This window comes from Saimiri boliviensis, chromosome 2, assembly GCF_048565385.1.
Source record: "Saimiri boliviensis isolate mSaiBol1 chromosome 2, mSaiBol1.pri, whole genome shotgun sequence".
Lineage (NCBI taxonomy): Eukaryota > Metazoa > Chordata > Mammalia > Primates > Cebidae > Saimiri > Saimiri boliviensis.
This window is the reverse complement of record NC_133450.1, coordinates 56895804-56921137: the sequence shown is the minus strand read 5'-3', so window position 1 is coordinate 56921137 and position 25334 is coordinate 56895804. Positions and strand designations below refer to the sequence as shown.

Below are 25334 nucleotides of genomic sequence, written 5' to 3'. Positions count from 1 at the left end.
CCCAAATTGCTGGGATTACAAGCTTGAGCCACCGCACCTGGCCCCTGTCTCTCACTTTAAATTGAAAGCTAGAGATGACAGTGCTTAGTGAAGGAGGTGTGTCAAAAGCTCAAATAGGCTGAAAGTTAGGTCTCTTGCACCAAATAGTTAACTTGTGAATGCAAAAGAAAGGTTCTGGAAGGAAATTAAAGGTACTACTCCAGTGAACACATAAATTATAAGAAAGTAAAACAGACGTGTTGCTGATATGAAGAAAGTTTGAATGGTCTGGGTGAAAGATCAAATCAGTCACAACATTCTCTTAAGCCAAAGCCTAATTGAGAGCAAGGTCCTAATTCTCTTTAATTCTGTGAAGGCTGAGAGAGGTGAGGAAGCTGCAGAAGTTGGAAGCCAGCAGAAGTTGGTTCATGAGGTTTAAGGAAAGAAGAAATCTCCATAACATAAAAGTCCAAAGTGAACAAAGTGCTGATGTTGAAGCTGTAGCAAGTTCTCCAGAAGATCTAGCTAAGATTATTGATGAAGGGAGCTACATGAAATAACAGAGTTTCAGTACTGATGAAACACCCTTATGTTGGCAAAAGATGCCATATAGGACTTTCATGGCTAAAGGGAAGAAGTCAATGCCTGGCTTCAAAGCTTCAGAGGACAGGCTGACTCTCTTATTAGGGTCTAATGCAGCTGGTGATTTTAAAGTTGAAGCCAGTGTACATTAACCATTCTGAAAATCCTAGGGCCCTTAAGAATTACGCTAGATCTACTCTGCCTGTGCTCTAGAAATGGAACAACAAAGCCTGGATGACAGCAGTGTTTACAGCGTGGTTTGCTGAGGTTTTTTGCTTTTTTGTATTTTCAGTACAGATGGGGTCTTGCCATGTTGCCTAGGTTGGTCTCAAACTCCTGAGCTCAAGCAATCCCTGCCTCAGCCTTCCAAAGTGCTGGGATTACAGGCGGGAGCCATCGTGCCCAGCTGGCTTACTGAGTATTTTAAGCCTACTGTCGAGATCTACTGCTCAGAAAAAAAGATTCCTTTCAAAATATTACTGCTCAGTGACAGTGCTCAGTGAATTAGTCACTCAACAGCTCTGATGGAGATGTACATGGAAATGAATGTTGTTTTCATCTCTGCTAACACAGTGTCCATTCTGAAGCCCATAGATGGAGTAATTTTGACTTTCAAGTCTTATTATTTAAGAAATACATTTCATAAGGCTGTAATTGCCATAGTTATTTCTCTGATGGATCTGGGCAAAGTCAATGAAAACCTTTTTTGATAAAGATTCATCATTCTAGATGTCATTCGGAACAGTTCTGATTCACAGAAGGAAGTCAAAATATCAACATTAACAGGAATTTGGAGGAAGTTGACTCCAATCCTCACAGATGACTTTGAGGGGTTTAAGACTTCAGTGAATGAAGTAACTGCAGATGTGGTGAAAATAGCAAGAGAACTAAAATTAGAAGTGGAGCTTGAAGATGTAACAGAATTGCTGCAATCTCATGGTAAAACCTGAACAGATAAGGAGTTGCTTCTTATGACTAAGCAAAGAAAGCTTTTTCTTTCTTTCTCTCTCTTTTTCTTCTCTTTCTTTCTTTCTCTCTTTTTCTTTCCTTTTCTTTCTTTTTCTTTCTCTCACTCTCTGTCTCGTTCTCTCTCACGCACACTTGCTCTCTCTCTTTCTCTCTCTCTCTCTCTATTTCTTTCTCTTTTTTTTCTCAATACAGGGCCTTGCTCTGTTGTTCAGGCTGGAGTGCTGTGGCATGATCTTAGCTCAATGCAAAATCCACCTCCCGGGCTCAGGTTCAGGTGATCCTCCCATCTCAACCTCTCAAGTAGCAGGGACAACAGGCATGTGTCACCACACCTGGATAATTTTTGTGATTTTTTTGAGACAGAGTTTCACCACATTACCCAGGTTAGTCTTAGACCCCTGGGCTCAAGTAATCCACCCACCTTGGCCTCCCAAAGTGCTAGGATTACAGGTGTGAGCCACCGTGCCAAACTGAAAATGGTTTCTTGAGATGGCCTGTGGTCCTTATGAAGGTGTTATGAACATTGTTAACATGACAACAAAGGATTTAGAGTATTCCCTGAGTTTAGTTGATAAAGCAGCAGCAGGGTTTGAGAGGATTAACTCTAATTTTGAAAGAAGTTATGCTGTGAGTAAAATGCTATCAAACAGCATCTCATGCTACAGAAACGGAGAGTCCATTGTTGTGGCAACTTCATTGTTATTTTAATAAATTGCCAAAATCACACCAACCTTCTTTGGCAACCATCAGCCTGATTGGTCAGCAGCTATCAGCATCCAGACAAGACCCTCCACCGGAAAAATGACTTGCTGAAGGCTCAGATTATTGTTCAAACATTTTTGAACAATAAAGTGTTTTTTAGTTAAAGTATGTACATTTTTTTAAAGACATAACGCTATTGCATTCTTTTTTTGTTGTTGTTGTTGAGATGGAGTCTTGCTCTGTTGCCCAGGCTGGAGTGCAGTGGCACAATCTCAGCTCACTGCAACTCCATCTCCTGAGTTCAAGTGATTCTCCTGCCTCAGTCTCCTGAGTAGCTGGGATTACAGGCACCTGCCACCATGCCCAGCTACTTTTTGTATTTTTAGTAGATACGTGGTTTCACCATGTTGGCCAGGCACATTGCATTGGTAGTAGACTGCAGTATAGTATAAACATAAATTTTATATATATTGGGGAACCAAAATATTTGTGTGACTTGCTTTATTGTGATAGTCACTTTATTGCAATGGCTGGAACTGAACAGTATCGCTAAGGTATGCCTGTATATGTGATGGTTCTTGAGATGCCAAGCCCTTGGATGATGGGCGATGTGAAGTTGTGGGCCTCAAGGGGCTCATGACCCTTGCAGTCTGAGGACAGCAGCTCCCAGGTTTCTCCATGGTCTTGTTTCAACTTAGTACTCCAGGTAGGAGAGAAACCAAAGGGAGGTAGCACAAAGTAAGCAAAAGTTAGTTGATGATGTAGATTGTCCACACTTTTTAAGAGAATTTCCTGGCTGGGCGCGGTGGCTCACGCTTATAATCCCAGCACTTTTGGAGGCTGAGGTGGGCTGATCACCTGAGATCAATAGTTTGAGACCTAACTGGTCCAACATGGTGAAACCTTGTCTCTACTAAAAATACAAAAATTAGCTGGATGTGGTGGCGGTCACCTGTAATCCCAGCTACTAAGGAGGCTGAGGCAGGAGAATCACTTGAACCTGGGAGGTGGAAGTTGCAGTAAACAGAGATCGTGCCATTGCACTCCAGCCTGGGTAATAAGAGTGAGACTCCATCTCAAAAAAAAAATAAATAAATAAAGGAAAAAAAGAAAATTTCCTAGGTTTTATAGCTCACTCCAATGGGCCAAACATGTTTCATTAATTTTGAAAATAACCCACTTTCAATAACAAATTTACCCTGTTCTGAAAGCACAGTTCTTTGTAGGAGAAGCTCAGCACTTCGGTACTACAAAATGGACTAGGAGATGAGAAAAGCCTGGTTTGGCTAAGATGGATGTTAAAGTATGGATGGCTTAGAGAAAAGGGATTACTGTGAGAAGACAGGCAACCTCACAAATGGAAATAGATTCCCACTCATTCTATTAAGGGTGTGTAAGAAAACTTGAGGTCCTTGTTGACGCTTATGGTATATGGATGACATGGGCCCCATCCCTGCTGTGAAGATAAGAGTGAAGAATTTCACAGCCTTGCCACCATTTAAAAATGTCTTTGTTTCTCTCTCCCTCTTTCTCCACTGTCTGCACGTGGGTGCACATGTGGGTGTGCGTGTGTTGGGGAGGTGGCTTAAGGATTTCAAAGAATATGCTGGTAGTAGTTTGAGGAGGAAGTCATATAATTGTTGTGCTTCTACTTCTAGCTTTAAGGAGGAAAATTCATGGGAAGAGATGATTAATTCCTGTTTGAAAAGTGCTTTGAGATCCTCTAATGAAGGGTTTTAGAAGTATGAACATGTTTCCTGAATGTGTGCTTACAACATGTGAGTCTATGTTAGAATGGTGCTAGACAATCAAATATACCCTCTCCTATGTCCCTGAATAGGAGGGTACATGCTGACAGGAGAGGGGAGGGGAGGAGAAGAGAAGGGAGAAGGGCTGGAAGGAAAGAAGAGATGTTGGAGAAAAGATTAGTGTCTTGTGTTAACCTAGAGGAAGGACAGCATGGGCACCCCAGTGTCTGTGCACAAGTTGCATGCCTGAGAGTGAGACAAAGGCCTTCCTTTGCTCCCCAGCAGTTTGCTCCTTGTGAAGTTCATTCTCCTCACCTTGCAATCTGAAGTCTGTTGACTTTCCGAGTGGTCTGTTGATTCAGGCTTTACCAAAGGAGTTAATAGTGACTATATTGTCATGCTGGAAGCTACCTTTAATTTTTCAAGAGAACTGCAGAATTGTTTTCTGTTATATTATTAGTATGATTGGAATAATAATCATCAACCATTAAAATCTTTATTATTCTCTGCACTTATGGAGCTGATCTTCCTAGAAAGCTTGCATTTATTTTTCAACAAAGTCTTATTTTGAGAGAGGGGGTGCTCTCTCTCATATCTGATGTCTAGCTGGAGTGCAGGCACCTCCTACCCCAGCAGCAAGCAGTCACCTACCGCAGGAACTGACCGGGAGGCAGCAGCGTGTGCTAGTTAAACTTCCGATTCCAGATCCAGCTTGAATTACTGATCTGCTGCTCCCACCCTCATGACTTTAGGCAAGTTACTCAACTCCTCCAAAGCACAACTTCCTCATCTGTGAAACAGGATAGGGTTATTCTCCTTTCTGTGTTATTGTGAGAATTAAAAGTGTAATTATATCTAATGCTTACAATAGTATGTGATACATAAGAAGCACCAGGTAAGTACCTGCTGCTGCTTCTATCATTTATTATCATTATCTTCTAAGAAACCATAGGCTGATTTAAAGCAAATTATTATAATTATTTCTGTCATGATTATTAATAAGGCCTCCTAAAGAAATTAAGGTTGATTTAAAGCAAATTTCTCAAGAGGATAGAATTATTTTTGGTGCTCTCCTACTTCTATTCTTAGCTTCTCTCTTTTCCTTTTAGTTTTTCCAAATTTTCGACAATGTACTCAAGGTTTTAGTAATGTGGCTGGGCACAGTGGCTTATGCCTATAATCCTAGCACTTTGGGAGGCTGAGGTAGGAGGATCGCTTGAGCCCAGGAGTTTGAGACCAGCTGGGCAATATAGTGAGACTCTATCTCTCTTAAAAAAAAAAAATAGTGATGTGTTAAACATATCCTCTATGAGTGTAACTGCTTCAGTCACACATACATACAGGGTTTAATTCATACTTTTAAAGGACACTGGAAGCTTGAATTTTTTTTCTGAAAAACAAATAAATAGATCCTATAGACTTCTAGAACTTTGAAACTGGATTTCGGGGAACGTCTAGTTCAACTCCATAGTAGGCAAATGATTCATCTTTAGAGACAAGTGTGACTGGTTAGTGGCAGAGTGGGCCCAGAGTCTTAGGTTAAATTAGACAACTAAGAGCTGTGAACATGTGGCACATGGTGTGGCTTCTCGTACACCTGTTTCCACTGAACTGCACTGTGACAATATACCAGGAAAGGATCAGACTGTCTGCAAACTCATTACTTTATGCACTGAAGAGGGGTGTTGCTAAGGGCGATATCCTGATTGTCTTTATGAATACCCTTGAGGTGCAGTATTGAAAATAGTTATTGCTTCTGGAACAACTGGTTTTTTAATTTTTTTGTTATTTAAAAAAGTATTATTAATATTCTTTTGATTACCAAATCATAGTTACATACAAAACCAGTTGTTTTCATTGGATGAACACCATGAACTTTTAATCTATTAATATGTCACATCTTTGTGTTGGCTACTAGGAAGCTCAAGGACAAATTTACATTCTGTGTCTGTGGTTAGAAACTAAAGCTTCCACAAATTGCGGTTATATATTAGTGCTGAACACCTTGCAGCCAGTTTTCCTAAACTTGGATCTATTGAAAAAGGGAGTTTTGGAGCCCTTTCCATTGCATGCTTTACTTTTTTCTTGGATATTCATGGTGTACACATTAGCATTTTAAAGGTTCCGGGAAGTCTGACAGTTTTAAATAAAAACAAAAGAGCTTTAAAAATTTTGTTCAGCCTTGTACTTGTAAAAACTTACTTGATTACATAATATTTACAAATATTATCTCAAGCTGTGCACGGCGGCTCACACCTGTAATCCCAGCACTTTGGGAGGCCTAGGCAGGCAGATCACAAGGTCAGGAGATTGAGACCATCCTGGCTAACAGTCTCTACTGAAAATACAAAAAATTAGCCAGGCGTGGTGGCGCGCGCCTATAGTCCCAGCTACTTGGGAGGCTGAGGCAGGAGAACTGCTTGAACCTGGAAGGTAGACGTTACAGTGAGTCAAGATTGTGCCACTTCACTCCAGCCTGGGTGACAGAGGGAGACTGTCAAAAAAAAAAAAAGTATATATATATATATATATATATATATATATATATATATATGTATACATATATGTATATATATGTATATACTCAGAAATTTCTAGTTTTATACAAAATGCATTTTGGAAAATACTACCTTTCACTACTCTGTAATCAATTCCTGTTATTATTATTTTATTATTATTATTTGAGATGGAGTTTTGCTCTTGTTGCCAAGGCTGAAGTGCAATGGCATGATCTCAGCTCATTGCAACCTCTGCCTCCTGAGTTCAAGTGATTCTCCTGACCCGGCCCCTTGAGTAGCTGGGATTACAGGTGCCTGCCACCATGCCTGGCTAATTTTTTGTGTGTTTTTAGTAGAGATGGGGCTTCACCATGTTGGCCAGGCTGGTCTCAAACTCCTGACCTCAGGTGATCCACCTGCCTCGGCCTCCCAAAGTGCTGAAATTATAGGCATAAGCCATTGTGCCTGGCCAAATCCTGTTTATTAGAGTCATGACAGTACAAAGGTTGGTGAACTTGGTTCTTTCTATTTCTGTGCAACAGGAGAAAGTCCAGGCTATGTACACAGGACTAGGTAACTGACGAGGCCACTGCTAGCTCTAAAGTTTTTGATTCCCAATTTAAAAAATGAAGAAAGTTTTCAAGAATGTGTGTTCCTAAAATTGGGAATTTCAGTTTGCTAAAATGAATACTAAAGTTAGAAATTAAAACATTGTATACCATTTCTGGCACTGCTTATCCACATCTAATCTAAAAGATTATTTAAACAATTATGTTTGTAGAAACAACCTCCAGGGGTGTTTAAAAAGACACAAATTTTCTTTGAAAAGCATCAAAGTAAAAAGATGTAAGATTTTCTTGAAACTCTGGTTTGGTATAGAATTTACAACCCCTCCTTCTCGCTTGATAAAGACTGTGTAATGAGGTGATGAAACTTCATAGTGTATCTTTTGGAGGCTGTGCAACTGGATTTATTAACTCAAGCATGTGGCCCATTCAGAGGCAACATTGTTCATTTATGGATGCTTTTGCCTGTAAAATCCCTTCCTCTCCCTTCTCCATTAAAATTAAAAAGAAGGCCAGGTGCGGTGGCTCACGCCTGTAATCCCAGCACTTTGGGAGGCCGAGGCGGGTGGATCACGAGGTCAAGAGATCGACACCATCCTGGTCAACATGGTGAAACCCCGTCTCTACTAAAAATACAAAAATTAGCTGGGCATGGTGGTGTGCACCTGTAATCCCAGCTACTCGGGAGGCTGAGGCAGGAGAATTGCCTGAACCCAGGAGGCAGAGGTTGCGGTGAGCCAAGATCGCGCCATTGCACTCCAGCCTGGGTAACAAGAGTGGAACTACGTCTCAAAAAAACAAAACAAAACAAAACTAAAACTAAAAAGAAACAACAAGGACCTCCAATACATACCTAATTATGTATGGGATAATGGGTACACACCCCAGCCATGTCCCGGGGCATGAGCTTGAGACTTGTCCCAGAAAACACATCCAGCCTCTGGCGTTGTTCATCGCCTTGACCAGTAAGCCAGACCCAAGGGGAAATAGCGAAGCAAGGTCACCTGCAAGGAGCAGCAGCAGGCTGCAGGGAGAAAGGACTGGCTTTCACGCCTGGTTCTTGGGTGACATCCAGCTTCTTCAGCAGCCTACTGGATGTGTCACCACAATCTCAAGTAGCTTTCAGTGCTTTTCTCTTTGTGTATTCCCTTGTAAAGGGTGGGTGAGATTTCATTGCTTCTCTGGGCCACCTGTCTCGCTGATTGTATCTGTATGTTGTTTTCTCCCTGTTTGATGTGTATTCATGTAATTCAGATTGGATGCCTACTATGTGTCAGACATTGTGTCCCCAAAATGCATATGTTCCCATACTTGCCCTTGAGGAGCTCATGATATAGAAGAGCACATGGATACCGGAAACAATTTCCATTCATTGTGACAAAGACTCCAAAAGAGCCATGTGTAAAGACCAGGGAAGCAGCAATGAAGGTGACATTTGGAGTCAGGTCTTAGAGAATGTGTTGGACACTGATTTTTCCATTAATATAATTACTTTTTCTACTTAGTAGCACTAGCCTGCTAGAAAGAGAAGTAGAAGCCAATAACTCCTTTTGGTTAACTCAGGAGACTGACAGAACCTAATAGCTAAAGGCTAGACTCTTATTTCAAGCAATTCATCAAATATTCAGGCCTTAATCACTTCAGTTATTGGAGGACAGTGCCATCTGGAAAGTGGACTCTCTGGAACTTACCCTCAGGTTTCCTTGATGTAAAGATATTCTAGGAATTGCGTTTGACTTCGGAAATTCCTAGAATTAGCTTTGCTTTATGTTCAGTTTCCCTAATTTCCCAATCTAGTGGCAGAGACTCAGAAAATGAACCACATACTTAATGTTGCAAAGATGAAAACAGAGATCATTACTGAAGAACTGGTTTTAATGTAAATTTCCAAAGTAATTTTACAAAGTGCAAGAACATGTGAAGTAAACTGGCTCCTTGAGTTTGCAGTTCCTTGGAGAGCTGACACTGAAAGCTCATAGCCTTCTTAGTGCCGAGTGGAATTCTGCGAATTTTTTTCAAGTTAATTCTATGAGACAAACTCATGGATGTCAACCATATGACACAATATCCGTGACTTTCCTGGCTGTACAAATAGTTCTCTAATTTAATGCTAATAATAGGAAATCTTTTTCCTTGGCAAATACTCTTTTTTAGACTTAACATTTCAGACATACCCTTCTCCCTGAAAGAAAAAAGAGTTCAATTTAATAATGATTTTTGTCTGTCTGTGTTTATTATATCTAGACCCTGATAGTATATTTATCTTCTGTCATGGAGTTGAGACAGTGTCTATTCTGCTGGTTTTCCAGCCCCAAACATAAGTAGGATCCTTCACCTGCAGAACACAGGGCTGGCCTCGCCTTTGAAAGCAGTACCCATGCTTCATTTTCCAATTTGAAACTTAGCAACTGCTTTTTCCAGACCTGAGAGTTTTCCTCCTGCCCAGCTATTACGCACTGCCTCATGGGATTTTAATACAGATCTGTGACTCCTTCTAGACCTTGAACTCCTTAAGAACAAGGAAAGTGTCTCACTTGTCTCTGCATTCCGTAATTCATTACGTAAAGAGGGTCTTTAAGAAGTATTTGCAAAATCTGTATTGCATTCTTATCCTAAAAGTTTGTGACTTGGGCCATCAAATGTATATTTCCCTGTGCAAGAAGTGAAAAAGAGCAAGTACCATGTATGTAAATCTCAGAACTTGACTTCTCACAGTAATAATAATTATTATTATTGTTTTGAGACAAGTCTCCCTCTATTGCCCAAGCAGGAGTGCAGTGGTGCAATCTTGGCTCACTGCAACCTCTGTCTCCTGTGTTCAAGTGATTCTCCTGTCTCAGCCTCCTGAGTAGCTGGGACTACAGGCGCGTGGCACCATGCCTGGCTAGTTTTTTTGTTGTGCTTTTTCTGTGGAGATGGGGTTTCACCATATTGGCCAGGCTGGTCCCAAATTCCTGACCTTGTGATCCACCCGCCTCAGCCTTCCAAAGTACTGGGATTACAAACATGAGCCACCTCACCCGGCCAATTATTTTTTAAAAAGAAGGCAAACCAGGCTGGGTGCAGTGGCTCACACCGCACCCAGCCTAGTTTGCACAGGTAAATAGGGTAAGTAGGTTGCTTAAAATTGTTCAGAAATTAAGTGATCGTTCTGACCCAAGCCATTTGGCTCTAGATACACATTCATAAATCCCTTTGCCATCTATTCTTGGCTTACCTTGTTTAATTTTCTTTTCCTGAGTCCCTCTAATAAGTTTTAGCTTCTGTTCTTTTTCTTTAAAATTGGCACTCATCTCTGATTTATCACCTCTTCTGTCCCCCGCCCCTATTCTCTCCCTCCGTTTTCCCTTCTTCTCCCCCTTCTAATTCCACTAGTGATGAGAACCATATTGTGTACCTGAAATTTGTATTTCTAGCAGTTTTCTATCAACAACCAGGAGCTTCCTGCATACTGCAACTTTATAGAACAAAATGTGTATGAGTGTTATAAATCTCTAAGTGCGCATGTTCTTACTTTGACTATTTAAAAATCATCTCCAATTTTGAGCTTTGAATTTGGGCTGGGAAAGATAATAAAAGCAATATAAAGAAAGGGAAATGAACTTCGAAACCAGCCCCCTGCTTTTCCCTGTAAGAAGGCCACGATAAATCGTGGGGATGCTTCTCAAATACAATTAGATTCTGCCGCTGCCTACCGTGTCTCTCCACATTGCATCACTGTTCTTGAAATCACTGAAGCCTCTCTTGGGACACTAGGTAATCTGAAGAAAGAATAGAGTGTTCAGGCAACACAAGTTCTACAGAGTACTAAGGCACAATGATTTGCATTTCTGGGTCAGCATGATTTCACTTTCGTTTAACCCTGTACTGACCCTTGTTTTTTAACACATTGGCTCCTTCTGCCGTCTGAGGCTGTGTGATGTGCTCGAGCCAAGAAGGTAACCCAAAGCCTGCAAACCTCTCTCCAAGCCCTCTTCAGATTTCCTGCCATCATTAAGGTCCTTTCAGTGAGGAATTGGCCAGCATTTTAAGTGTCTCTGGATGCAGGTTTTATTCACATTTAATAAGGTAGTTTTGTGTGTTAATGGAAAATGAAATGAATATTAGAAATTGCATATTGAGATATGCTTGTGGCTGCCAGGGTTTTGTATTTCCAGCGTGGTTGTTCATTTTTAATGCAATGAGAATAGTAATGGAGAACAATGGATGTTATATTCTCTCTTTCTCTCTAATCTCTCTCCTCTCTCTCTCTCTCTCTCTCTCTCTCTCTCTCTCTCTCTCTCTTTCTCTGTCTCTTTGGTAGGAGCAATGCTGAGAATCCTATGAAAACCCACAGTGTGTCAGAAGGACAGACATGACATATTTCTGTTTGTCTTATTCACAGTGAAATTTCCAGTAAGAGGGAGCAAAGACCCCCAACAAGATTTAATTTCTTGCACCTTAACAGCTGCAGGTCATTATTTGTTTATGTGCAATGAGGTCTACTTGGCTAGAAGAACCTTGTATAAAAGCAAAGGTGCGTTACAGAATGCGAAGTGCTGGGTAAATGCTGGCTATGAACCCAATGTTAAAATAATTGAGATGAAATGTTGATTAATTATTTGCCCAAAAGAGGTTTACCTCAATCAGTAAGAATAATGCTATTACTTTTTTTCTTAATTGTAAAAGTAATAGCCGGGTGCAGTGGCTCACGCCTGTTATCCCAGCACTCTGGGAGGTGGAGGCAGGCAGATCATTTGAGGTCAGGAGTTCGAAAACAGCCTGGCCAACATGGTGAAACCCTGTTTCTACTAAAAATACAAAACAATTAGCCGGGCATGGTGGCATGCACCTGTAATCCCAGCTACTTGGGAAGCCGAGTCAGGAGAACTGCTTAAACCTGGGAGGTGGAGGTTGCAGTGAAGTGAGATCAAACCACTGCATTCCAGCCTGGGTGACAGAGCAAGATGTCAAGAAAAAAAAAAAGTAATAATCGCATGATATGTGAATGACATCTCAACAAAGCTGTTTTTTAAAAAAATATGAAATTATAGAAAAGACAGGTAAACAATTGGAATAAAACCAAAATCATCAATAATCCCAGTTCACTGTCTCACTTTGTCACCCAGGCTAGAGTGCAGTGGTGCTATTGTGCCTCAGTGCAGCATCGAACTCCTGGGCTCATGCGACCCTCCCACCTGAGCCTCCCAAAGTGCTGAGATTATAGGTGTGTGCCACCATGCCTGGCTCCCTTTTCATTTAATATATTATGGACATTAAATATTCTTCTGCCTCTGTGTAGTGTTCTGCTGTATAAATATTTTATAACATAGGCAACTCTCTGTTGTTGGTCATCTAGGCTGCATCCAAGTTTTTGATAATGTTTTTGATAGCTGTCTAATGAGCATTCTTGTAGCTATATCTTTGAGCATATCTGTGATTATTTCTGAATAAATTTCTCGATATCTAGTTCTTGAATCAAAGAATATGCATTCTTTTAAGACTTTAAAACACACATGACTCTGTGTGCGTGTGTGTGTGTGTGTAACATACAGGACATGAATTTTAGAAATCACATGTTCAGATATGCTCATGGCTGCCAGAGTTTTGCATTTCCTGGTTGTTGTTCATTCTTAATGTAATGAGAATAGTTATGGAGAACAATGGATGTTATATTCTCTCTCTCTATGGTATGAAGTATGCTGGGAATTCCGTGAAGACCATCTCTTCATAATCCATTCCATTTCTTGATTCCATGAAGAATCTTCAGGAAGATTCTTCCTTAGATTCTTAATGAAGTTAAATGTTGTTTCAAATGCTTATTGCCCTCTATTATATACATATATACAAATATATGTATGTGTATTTATCTAGATACATGTTAAAATATATTTATAATATTATGTATCTAGATAAATACACATACGTATATTTGTATATATTCCTATAAATATATACTTACATATGAATATATATTATCAATTTGAATCAATACCTTTTTGAAGTTATATATGTGGAGTTATATACATACACGCAAAAACTCACTACATTTATACTAGCAGTGTATACCATTGCACTTATCTTTATATACATTCCCCAAAATTATTATTATTTAAATTTTTTCTTTCCAACTGCACTAGTGAAAAATGGTACCTTATATTTGTTATAATTTGTACTCCCTAGATTGTTAATGAAGTTAACTGTTGTTTCAAATGTTTATTGGCCATGTCAAAATTATTTGTCCTTTGACCATTTTTCTTTTTTTTTTCTTTTTTTTTTTTTGAGACGGAGTTTCGCTCTTGTTACCCAGGCTGGAGTGCAATGGCGCGATCTTGGCTCATTGCAACCTCCGCCTCCTGGGTTCAGGCAATTCTCCTGCCTCAGCCTCCTGAGTAGCTGGGATTACAGGCACACACCACCATGCCCAGCTAATTTTTTGTATTTTTAGTAGAGACGGGGTTTCACCTTGTTGACCAGGATGGTCTCGATCTCTTGACCTTGTGATCCACCCACCTCGGCCTCCCAAAGTGCTGGGATTACAGGCTTGAGCCACCGCGCCCGGCACGACCATTTTTCTTTTATCTTTAATTTGTAAGATTTTAAAAAATCGAATAAGGCTATTAATTCTTTGTCACCTTTTTTGTTTGAGTTGAACAAAAAACTCTACTGAAATGAAAGTGATGCACATTTTTCTTTTTTTTATCTTTATTCATAAGTCAGTACAATATTTGTCAGTTTGAGTGTTATACACATGATAAAACAGATTATGAAAAGTATCATATTTACAACAAAAATATTATTTTATATAACTGACTCACCAAATATGCAACCTCTTGCAACAATAGCACAATGGACTCAACTCTGTCCTTTGAATGGACCAATTTCATGAGTCGTTTTGAGCGAGTATAGTTTCCTCTTGCTTCTTTCTGTGACTCTAAGGCTTAAGAATCAATCCCTGGAAACCAACGGCTGGAATCTGACCTCCCCAGAATCAAGAAGAGACAGCAGTGGGAAAAAGAACACAAGCCCCAGAGTCTCCGGCACTGTGCCAAATGCTTGATTTCAGAGCATTCAGGCACTCAAGGTCGAGTGTGGGGCCATATATATGTATGTCCTGTCATTTCAAGTGCCACAACTGTTAGTTAGCAGGATATGCGAGAGAGGATGCATATCGTGGAGGAATAAATCAGTCCCAACAATTATGTGAGCATTTCTAAAAATTCAATTAACAAGAATTTTCTAAAATACAAGTTTACAGACAGAAGCTATACAGCCAGCCATTAACTGAAGTGCACGTGCAATGTCATGAGGAGGAGCTGTGTTTATGAAACCACACACATCTTATTTATCTCTAATTTTAAAATAATTCATTCTCTTTTTGGGTATGCAAGTGAGCAGTGGAGAAACGGGGGCATCTGCAATACCAGCTGGTGCTAAGGATTTCAATGCTTCCAAAAGATGTAGCCTAGAGAGAACTTTATTAGGCATCGGAGGGATTCTTCCCTCTCAGCCAAGATGCTCCCATTTAAATCACTTTGAATTTCGTTTCAAGCTTATATTGTGCAAATTCTAGTTGTGGTTGAGGATAATCTCCAAACGTTTCCTGAGTTATTTGTTAGACTCCTTTTCTACTATGTTTTCATGAATGATCCTTGAATCCATATTTGTATCTAGTCCAAGGCTTCTTTCCTGTAGAGGTGTCATAGAGTTGTGAGTTTCAAAGGTCTGATTATACTGTTTAAAAACAATAGCCTTAAGAGAGTCCAGATATCAACTTCTCAGGTCCATTTTCACAATCTGATGGTGTTTGCTAGCAATTGTCAGTGCCTGACCCAGAAGTGGCATATTGCGCCTCATCTTGGAGGAGGACGTGAAGGCATACGGAGTCTGGGAGTAGTGTACCACATAGGTAGGTTTCTACTGGTTTGGCTTAGTGTACTGTGTTCCCCCAGGCAATTCGAATACAGGCTACATTCTCCTCAGTTTCTCTGAAGCTGACTGTCGCATTTTTTAATGCTCTCTGAATAATTTTCTTAAATGAATTTTTGAATTGTTTCATATCAAAAAGGTCAACATCTTCACCTGGTCCTTTACTCATCTGAAAAACATTCCAAACTTTCTGGTGTTGATGAAATTGAGTATAAATGATGTCTAACAAGGTAGCGTCATTGAGACCTGCACGCTTTTTCTCACACAGCCGAACCAAGTGCTGAACTAGATTCCTTTCTCTGCCAGAAATTTACAGTCTACAGTTGATTTTCAGACAAAAAGTCCCAGGCTTTTAGGATTGTTGTCAGTTCATTCATGGGGATTTGCAAGATGGTCCTCTTGATGAACTCAGCAACAGTCTCATCCATCCCTTTGGATATATCCACATAGCCCACATATCCTGCTGTCTCACTCCTCAGCTGCCGTTCCCACCTGTTTGATGCACATTTTTCTTTAAAAGAAGGGCAATTCAGTTAAAATCAGTTACAAGTAAACAAAGCATACTACTGACCGCATACACCCAATGTGTATATAGGTTTAACTTTGTACATTTCTGAGTTGCTTTCTGGAAAATACTTCCAAATGAAAAGCCAGATACCATCATCTTTATAAGTAACTGTGATTTCATTTTGAGATAAATTATTACTTTGAGTTAAATAAAGGAAAATTACTGTTTTTGAGCATTAGCCAATCTTACAATCTCCCTTTCCAAAGAAGCTGAATTCAAACTATTTTTAAAGGTCAGTTTATGTTTTCTTTTAATTCAGCTGCTTCATGGGTGGGGTATTCTTTCTCCATTTTAGCAGTAATCTAAATTGAGACAAACATAGACTCCAAGATAAATAAAAGGAACTCCAAAGACTGAATGATCTGCTAGACTGGATACTTGAGTAGATTTTGATGTGTGATGATACCATATTCCTCTCTCCTTTCATCCTCATGTATTGGCTTCCTGGTCTTAAATGAGTCTCCCTCTTTGCTTCTACCCAAAAGAACAGCACCTGCCTGAGGTAGGTGGTGGGGGTGAAATGTCTGAGCTGCCAGTGAGATCTCTTAAGCATGTGGTATTTTCCAAAGGAAGATGCTTAATTATTTCAAAGTATATTTTGTCCTGCTACTTAAAAATGCAATCATGCTTAAGGTATGCATACACGTATGTGTGTATCAGTTTGCATGTCTATTTGGAATCATCTTTTGTTTCATTTTGGTTTTTTTTGAGATGGAGTCTTGCTCTGTCACCCAGGCTGGAGTGTAGTGGTGCAATCTCAGCTCACTGTAATCTCTGTCTCCCGGGTTCTAGTGAGTCTGCTGCCTTAGCCTCCTGAGTAGCTGGTATTACGGGCACATACCACCATGCCTGGCTAAATTTTTTTTGTATTTTTAGTACAGACAGGGTTTCACCATGTTGGCCAGGCTGGTCTCAAACACGTGGTCTCAAGTGATCTGCCTGCCTCAGCCCCCTAAAGTGCTAGGATTACAGGTGTGAGTCACCGTGCCCTGCCTGGAATCATTCATTATTAAAAACACTTACTGCCTTTCAGAATTGTGAAATGTGGCCAGGCGCAGTGGTTCACACCTGTAATCCCAGCACTTTGGGAGGCTGAGGCGGGCAGATCACCTGAGGTCAGGTGATCGAGACCAGCCTAGTCCAACATGGGGAAACCCCATCTCTACTAAAAATACATAAATTAGCCGAATGTGGTGGGGTGGAGGTGCCTGTAATCCCAGCTACTTGGGAACCTGAGGCAGGAGAATCGGCAAAAGTTGCAATGAGCCAAGATGGTGCCACTGCACTCCAGCCTGGGTGACAGAGTGAGACTTTGTTTCAAAAAAAAGAATTGAGGAATGTATGTGTAATTTTTAAAAATTCTAATAGTATTACTTTTTTTTAAAAGTCACCAGCAGTAACTCTTCTAATTAACTAATGGAGATAATGATGGCTACATCTTAACCCAAAGAGTAATTAAATGGTTCTGTCCAGTCTTCCTAATCTGGAAGAGGTCCACTATCTTCACATAGAGCAACACTGTCACTTGTTTCCAGATTGTGGGGTGAGAATGAGGATAATACTTTAGGTGAGGAAGTTGGCGTTTCCCATCTGTTGTCCCTCAGACACAGGCCTCCTTCTCTCTACCAATCACAAATACAGAACCTTGGCCCGCAGTTTGACCATCTGGATTTCCCATCATGCCCTGTTTTCACACCTGGAGATTCAGAGCAGGTCTTTGATTGATGTTTTTCAAAATTGCCTGATAAAATCAAAGGACAGACAATGTTTTTCTAGAATTATAAACGGTAGAACCAACATTCACAGCTTTTGTTACTGCTTTTATAATCGTGAATAACCTTAGCTTCTGGGGTTGTCAGAAGTGCTTTTTTTTCTTTCTTTGAAGCAAGCCACTATGTTCTCCCTGGCTGCTTGCATTTAACAATGTCAGGGCTAAGATTCAAGCATTGAGCCACAGTAGTCCCAAGAAGTTCAATACCAAGCACAGTGAGTTCTGTATTCGACTTTAATTAAATAACCACATGTGGCGGGTGCAGTGGCTCACTCCTGTAATCCCAGCACTTTGGGAGGCCGAGGCAAGTGGATCACCCGAGATCAGGAGTCTGAGACCAGCCTAGCCAACATGGTAAAACCCTGTCTCTACTAAAAATACAAAAAAATATTAGCCAGATGTGGTTGTACACGAGCCTGTAGTCCTAGCTCAGGCTGAGGCAGGAGAATCACTTGAACCCAGGAGGTGGAGGTTGCAGTGAGCTGAGATTGCACTACTGCACTCCACCCTGAGCAACACAGCAATACTCCGTCTAAAAAAAAATTTTTTTTTAAAGGCCAGGCACAGTGGCTCACACCTATAATCCTAGCACTTTGGGAGGCCGAGGCAGGTGGATCACGAGGTCAAGAGATTGAGACCACCCTGGCCAAGATGGTGAAACCCAGTCTCTTAAAATAATCCACATGCTCATGGTTTGCCTTCTCTTAGGGAGCCAAATACCATCTAAGTTTTGTCAGCTGTCAGCTTCTGCTAATCGAATATTATTTAAAACACCATGTTGAATCTAATAATGCAATGCATTATTCTGAACTATTACTAAATTAGTTATTCCTCAAGGAGCAATTTACCTATTTTTGCTCTGACCTAATTTTTTGGAGGAATGACAGACAAACACCAAGCGTTGGTTTCTCTCTAGATCCTGTCCTTTTCCTCAAACACAGTGGTCTCCTCTGTTAGCCCCTGGTGTGCTGCTGGGAATTACTGGGCCCCACCGGCCAGCTGCTGTCTCTTCTCTGCGTAGCTCTTTGCTTTTAGGGAGCAGGAAACTAATTCCTCTAAGTGATATACACTTGGAGACCCTTTAGCATGAACAACAGTGAAGAAACAGGCACTCTCATTGCTTTCCTGCATCAGACAAAACACTCTGGCCACTAAGTACCACATTTTTACTTCCTTTTTAGTTCAGATGCGGGAGCAGGTGCAGTCCTGCAGCAGAATGAAGTTGAGCCTTGCTAAGATGGTAATGTCTGCTAAATCTACCCCAGTGAGGCAAGGCCTTGTAAACAATAATTAATAAATTGGAAAGGCCCAGGACACAGGAAGAAAATTAAATACAAAATTTGGACCATCCATTTTGACTCATGTGGTATTGCTAATTAGAGTGATTAAAGAAACTTTCATCTGTTAAGAATGTGGTATTTGAAACACAGTGCTGCCTTGTTGGTAGGTTTACTTCCTCCTTTCTTTGTAAAGCTTCACAATAAGTATCCCGGGGTGAAACTGGAACTCAGTGTGGGGAAAGAGGACGGGTGGAGGAACCATCATGTTATTAAGTTATTGCAAATATAGCGACTGGTAATTTCACACGTACACATTCCACATTACAGGAAGTTCACACGTCTAGGAAAAATCATCCCTTGTTGGCACCTCACCACCAAATTTTCCCATTACCTACCTCTAAAATCCTAACTTCCCAAATGGCTTGCTTATTTTTTATCATGTCAATTGCTTTTCTGTAGTAAAGTAAGAATATGATCACGAATTTCAAGAATAAGAAAGCAATCTACATGAATCAAGCAAATCTAAAGGACAAAATAAATTTGTTTTGAGTCACTTGCAGATTATGATGTTCCTCCTTCACTCCACAGAGTTTCCTTAGAGATTGTCAAAAAACAAGAGAGAAACCAAAGCAACCTTGACAGTAGCGTCATGGAAAATTTTACCAACTTCATTTGTTCACAGTTGTTCATTCCTGCTCATTCCTTTTCCTTTTTTTTTCTTTTATAGAAAATGTTTACTTCTTATTTACTTTTCTAGTATAACAAGTAATCTCTAAACGAAAGCTTATAAAAATTCAAAGATATAAAGGCATGTAAGTTAAAAACCATCCACTTCCTGCCCCAGCCTGCCTCCGTAATCATCTATCGATCTTTTGGTGTGTGTTTTTCCAGCCACATTTACTTTTTACGTGTTTGGTAAGGCAGAGTCTGTGAGGATTCCCATGAATTCTTGACAACATAAAGCAGGACAGGCAGCTGGGCAGGGTTTCTCAGCCTCTCGTCTCAGCACTTTGGGAGACCAAAGCAGGAGTGATTGCTTGAGGTCAGGAGTTTGAGACAACTCGAATAGCCTGGGCAATATAATGAGACCCCCATTGCTACAAAAAACATTTTTTAAATTAGCTGGGCATGGTGGCTTGTGTCTGTAGTCCTAACTACTCCAGAGGCTGAGGAGGGAGAATCATGTGAGGCCAGGAGTTCAAGGCTTCATTAAGCTGTGATGACTACCTGGGTGACAGAGTGAGAATCTGTCTCTAGGAAATAAATAAAATAAGTAAAGGAAACACAGGCAAGGAAGGAACTGACTGTGAATGGGCACATTTCCCACCCCCCCCCCAAAAAAAAAATGCACAAAGTAAAGGGGAAGGGAGGAAAGAGAGAGTTGAACTGGGGAAGAGAGAGATGAGAAGAAAGAGCGTTCATGCTTGGTCCTGTCTTGCGAGTCAGCTGTTTGCGGGTAGAGTTTCTGTCTTAACCAGCTTCTTCACACTAGAGCAGGTATCCCCAGACTACGGCCCCGTGGGCCGCACGCGGCCCCCTGAGGCCATTTATCCGGCCCCCCGCCGCACTTCAGGAAGTGGTACCTCTTTCACTGGTGGTCAGTGAGAGGAGCACAGTATGTGGTGGCCCTCCAACGGTCTGAGGGACAGTGAACTGGCCCCCTGTGTAAAAAGTTTGGGGACGCCTGCTCTAGAGGAACACCTGCTAAGGTGGTGGTGTGAATGAATGAATACAAATGAAGAGCAGGAACTAACTGGCTATGGTTAGCAGAGTTCACTGAAATAATTTCAGGCTTTTTCAGTTTATCGAAGCCTTGTTAAACCCGTATTTTCTGTTTGCCTTTGGTTTTCAATCCGTGAGCAGCCGCATGTGCTGCTTTGAGGGTTAGTACCACAAATAGTTGTTGCTATCAACTGAGCTAATATTAAAAATAAAAACCCTTCTAGAAGGAATCTGTATGCAGAAGAGGAAGTTTAAGCCATTGGCTCACTGGGGAACGGTACTTGAAAGGTCATTAAGACAAACTAGCTTCCAGGCCCACTGCCTCCTTTTGGGGAAAAGGAACCAAATTCTCTAACCTTGGATAACCACTTTCCCCACCACTTTGGCAATGAATGGTTGAACCAGGAATTAACAACCGACTAAAAGACACACTGCTTCATGCTCTTCAGCCTCTAGGAGGTGGCCTAGGGTGGCACTGGATAGGGACCTTCTGAAATCAAAGCCTCTCTTGGAGAAATTTGAACTAGAGACAGAGATGAACAGAGGTACCCAGAGTTCGAGAAAAGCAGACGGCTGATAGACAGCAGTCCAGTGTTGACACAAACCGAAACATGTGGAAAGAAGGCAGTGAGCAGGCAGTATGAAGCAAGTGATGACTTCCGTAAATAGAGGGGCTATGAATGGAGGCATAGAAAGCCATCTGCTAGCAGAAGATTAATAAGAAGAAGGAAATAGAGAAAGGAACAGTGCAGGAGATGTTTCAGGAATGGCAGGCTGCTGGAAAAACTGCTGCTTCATTCTGAACCACGTTCTAATTCTCATGAGGCTTAGCATGTATCCCTGGAAACCATTTTCTCTGCTTCCTCAAGCCTCCTAAATATCCTTATCCTGAGGTAAATGAGAAGGTCTCCGTATTTTGCAGCTTGAAACCCCCATTGTAAAAAGAACAGGTTGTCTAGAGAGAACTGTGAGCATTTCTTCTGTTGCAGTTTGAGAGGAGCGTAATAAAGACACATGGACCACCTGTGGGGAGCGTCACATGTGGCCAGTGCTTTGCTGGGGTGCCTATAATTCAGGTCTCGTTTTTTGCATTGTAGCTCTTGAAATTTAATTTGTGCAGCCAGTGTTAACTTGCCCTAACTAGGAGATTTATAGATAATCTAATATGCAGATGTGTAATGTGAGATCGAACTTTCCAGAGATAGGGATTGCTTTCTATAGCTTCTGATACTGTTGAACATCCCCTTATTGAAACTCTCTTTAGAGTTTTTACTCTTTTATTTCTGAGCATTACTTCTCTTTTCCTCTTTTGGGACCACAAATGTATCTGATTCTTGGTGTTTGCCCTTCATCTGCCTTTATTATCTCCTTCTTCTCCTTGGAAATGCCCTCCACTGCCATGGTTCTCCTCTACCCCCGTGACTTCCATCCAAATAGCCCTCTCCACTCTAACACCGTTTGCCATATTTTCAAATCTCCAGGGGACACATTCACCTGAAAATCTCATCAGCCTCTTGAATTTAATGAGTTCGAAATGGAAATTATTTTCTTTCTCCGCAAAATTCTTCCTCCTATGTTCCAACCCCTTCTCTAAAAATAGAACCTCAGTGAGTCAGGTCCAAAGCTCAGTTTTCTTTCTTCTTTTGTGCCTCCATACCCAATAGCTATGATTGTAAAGTCCTAGCAATTCTACCTATGTATTATGAATTTCATTCATCTCTCTCTGTATTCATTATGCAATGTGCATAGCAAATTATGCCAAAACTTAGCAGCTTAAAACATGTTAATTATTTCATGCAGTTTGTGAAAGTTGGCAATCTGAGGGTGACTTAGCTTAGCTGATCTCTCATGAAGTTCTAGGCCAATTGTTATCTGGGACTGTAGTCATCTCAAAGGTAGATTATGGCTGGAGAATCCACTTTTTTTAAAGTTGCATAATTATTTCATTATATATTAGAGAATCCACTTTTAATATCATTCATGATCAATGTGATTTTTTTATAGAATTAGAAAAACTGGCCAGGTGTGGTGGCTCATGCCTATAATCTCAGAGCTTTGGGAGGTCAAGGTGGGTGGAACGCTTGAGCCCAGAAGTTTGAGACCAGTCTGGGCAACATGGCAAGACCCTATCTCTAATATTATTTAAAAATTTTTAAAACTATCTTAAATTCATATGGAAAAAAAAAAAAGATCCCAGATAGCCAAAGCAATCCTGAACAAAAATAACAAAGCAAGAGGCATTACATTATTTGACTTCAAACTACACTACAAGGCCACAGTAACCAAAACAGCATGGTAGTGGTAGAAAAATAGACATATACACCAATGGATCAGATAGAGAACCTGATATTCAACAAAGTTCACAGAAAAAAAAAAGCAATGAGGAAAGGACTCCTGGTCAAGAAACAGTGCTGGGAAAACTAGTTAGACACATGCAGAAGAATGATACTGGACCCCTCTGTTTCACCATATACAAAAATTAACTCAAATGGAGTAAAGACTTAAATGTCAGACCTCAAACTATTAAAAACTATGCATTGACAAAGAACTAATATCCAGAATCTATGAGGAACTTAAACAAATCAGCAAGGAATAAATAACTCCATTAAAAAGTGGGCAAATCAGGAGTTTGAGGTTGCAGTGAGCTATGATCATGCCTGCATTCCAGCCTGGATGACAGAGCAAGACCCTGTTTAATTAAAAAAAAAAAAAAAAGTGGCCGGGCATGGTGGCTCACACCTGTAATCTCAGGACTTTGGGAGGCTGAGGCGGGTGGATCACTTGAGGTCAGGAGTTTGAAACCAACCTGGCCAACATGATGAAACCTCATCTCTAATAAAAATATAAAAATTAGCTGGGCATGGTGGCGTGTGCCTGTAATCCTAGCTACTTGGAGGCTGAGTTAGGAGAATTGCTTGAACTCGGGAGGCAGAGGTTGCAGTGAGCTGAGATTGCACCACTGCACTCCAGCCTGGGCAACAGAGCTAGACTCCATCTCAAAAAAAAAAAAAAAAAAAAAAAAGTGAGCAGAGGTCATGAGTAGACACTTCCCTAAAGAAGACATACAAGTGGCAAAAAAAAAAAAAAAAAAAAAAAAAAGCATGAAAAAATGCTCAACATCACTAATTATCAGATAAATGCAAATCAAAACCACAATGAGCTATCATCTCACATCAGTCAGAATGGCTACTGTGAAAAAGTCTTAAAAACCTAGTAGATTCTGGTGAGGCTACAGAGTGGGAACATGAATTACTTCAGCCAGCTCTATAGAAAGCAGTTTGGAGATTTCTCACAGAACTTTAAACCAAACTACTATTTGACCCTGCAATCCAGTTACTGGGTATACACCCCAAAGAAAATAAATTGTTCTACCAAAAAGACACATGCACTCATATGTCCATCCTGGCACCATTCATAATAGCAAAGACATGGAGTCAACCTAGGTGGCCATCAGTGGCAGATTAAATAAAGAAAGAAAGTATGGTACATATACATCATGGAATACTACACAGCCAGAAAAAAGAATGAAATTATGTTCTTTGCAGCAATGTGGGTACAGATAGAGGCGATTATCCTAAGTGAATTAACATAGAAACAGAAAACCAAATATCTCATGTCCTTATTCATAAATGAGAGCTAAATCTTGGCTACAAAAAACATAAAATGGCAACAGTAGACACTGGGGACTTCAAAGGTTGGGGAATAAGGGCTGAAAAACTTACTGTTAGGTACTATGTTTACTATTTGGGTGACAAGACCAGCAAGCAATATATCCTTGTAACAAACCTGCACATGTACCCTCTGAATGTAAAATTAAAACGGAAATTTTTTTAAAAAATTACTCATCGTCGTAAGCAGATCGCAGTTCCTTGCTGGATATTGGCTGGAGGCTTCAGTTCCTCCCCATGGACTTCTCTACAGGGCTTCTTACCACATGACAGTTTCCTTCCCCCATGTGGGGAGGGGTAGTGGGAGAGGAGGAGGAGTGGGAGGGGGAGAACGTATGTGCTCAAGATGGCAGCTGCAGTCCTCTTTAGAACCTAATCTTGGAAGTCACACACTATTACTTTTGCCATATTCTATCTGTTAAAAGCAAACAACTAAGTCCAGACCACACTCAAGAAGATGGAATTAAGGGAGAAGTGCCATTATGGACATATATTTAAAATCACCTCCTCCTCTTCTTCATTTCTGCCTCTGTAATCCTTGTTCAGGCCCCCATCATTTCTAGCCAGTATTTGTTCTTAACATAAAGACCAAGATCCTTAATATGGTCTACAGGGTTCATGTCACGTCAGTTTCTGTATTGCCACTGTATTCTACTTATCCATCAGTGTGTTTTTCTCTATTTCTGAGTCTTTTTCTCCCTCTCTGTCTCATGTTCAAACTCCCTGAGAGAGGCGTTGATTGGTTCTGGCAATAACTATCTGGTGTCACTTGAGGTCACCTCATGGTGACCTGGCTGAGGTCTAAAGGAGCCTGTCTTTTGGTCAGGTGTTGGTATCTGGCTCAATCAGTGTGGCCAAGGTGGTGGGTAATTTAACCCTGCCTAACACTTTCTTATCTCAAACCACAATCTCCCAGGCCCCTGGTTCCACCGCCACTAGCATTTTTTCTAGAAGGTCTAGAATGTCATTTCCCTGCCTGCCACAGAGCCCATGCTCATCCTGTTCTTCTACCCAGCAAGCTCTTCTCTCCAAGTCCACTCAGCCGTCCTGCATAGCTTTACATCTCAGCCAGGTGTCACCTCTTCAGCCTGACTTCCTCATCCCTCCAGCTACATTAGGTTTCTTATGAACTCTCAGAACACCTTCACTTTTCCTTCATAACTCTTATTTGTTCGGTTATTCAACATCTCCTTCCTCCTCTAAACTGAAGCTTCCACTTTTGCTTCCGATGTCTGGCACTTGCTGTGAACACGGTGATTATTGAAAACACAGGAAATAATTAGCTTTTCTCCAATGTTCATGCTTCTCCCTGGCTCAAACACTCTTGGTGGTCCTCTAGTGCTTGCAGGACAGAGCCATGACTCTTTGGCTTG

At 40.8% G+C, this 25334-nt stretch overlaps 1 long non-coding RNA gene and 1 pseudogene across 1 annotated transcript in view; one reads left to right on the top strand and one right to left on the bottom strand.

Annotated features, from left to right (window-relative positions):
- Nucleotides 1-25334, top strand: part of LOC141583572 (uncharacterized) — a 364246-nt gene that overhangs the window by 297651 nt on the left and 41261 nt on the right. The window lies entirely within an intron of this gene.
- On the bottom strand, nucleotides 14354-15380 carry LOC101028353 (centromere protein N pseudogene; annotated as a pseudogene).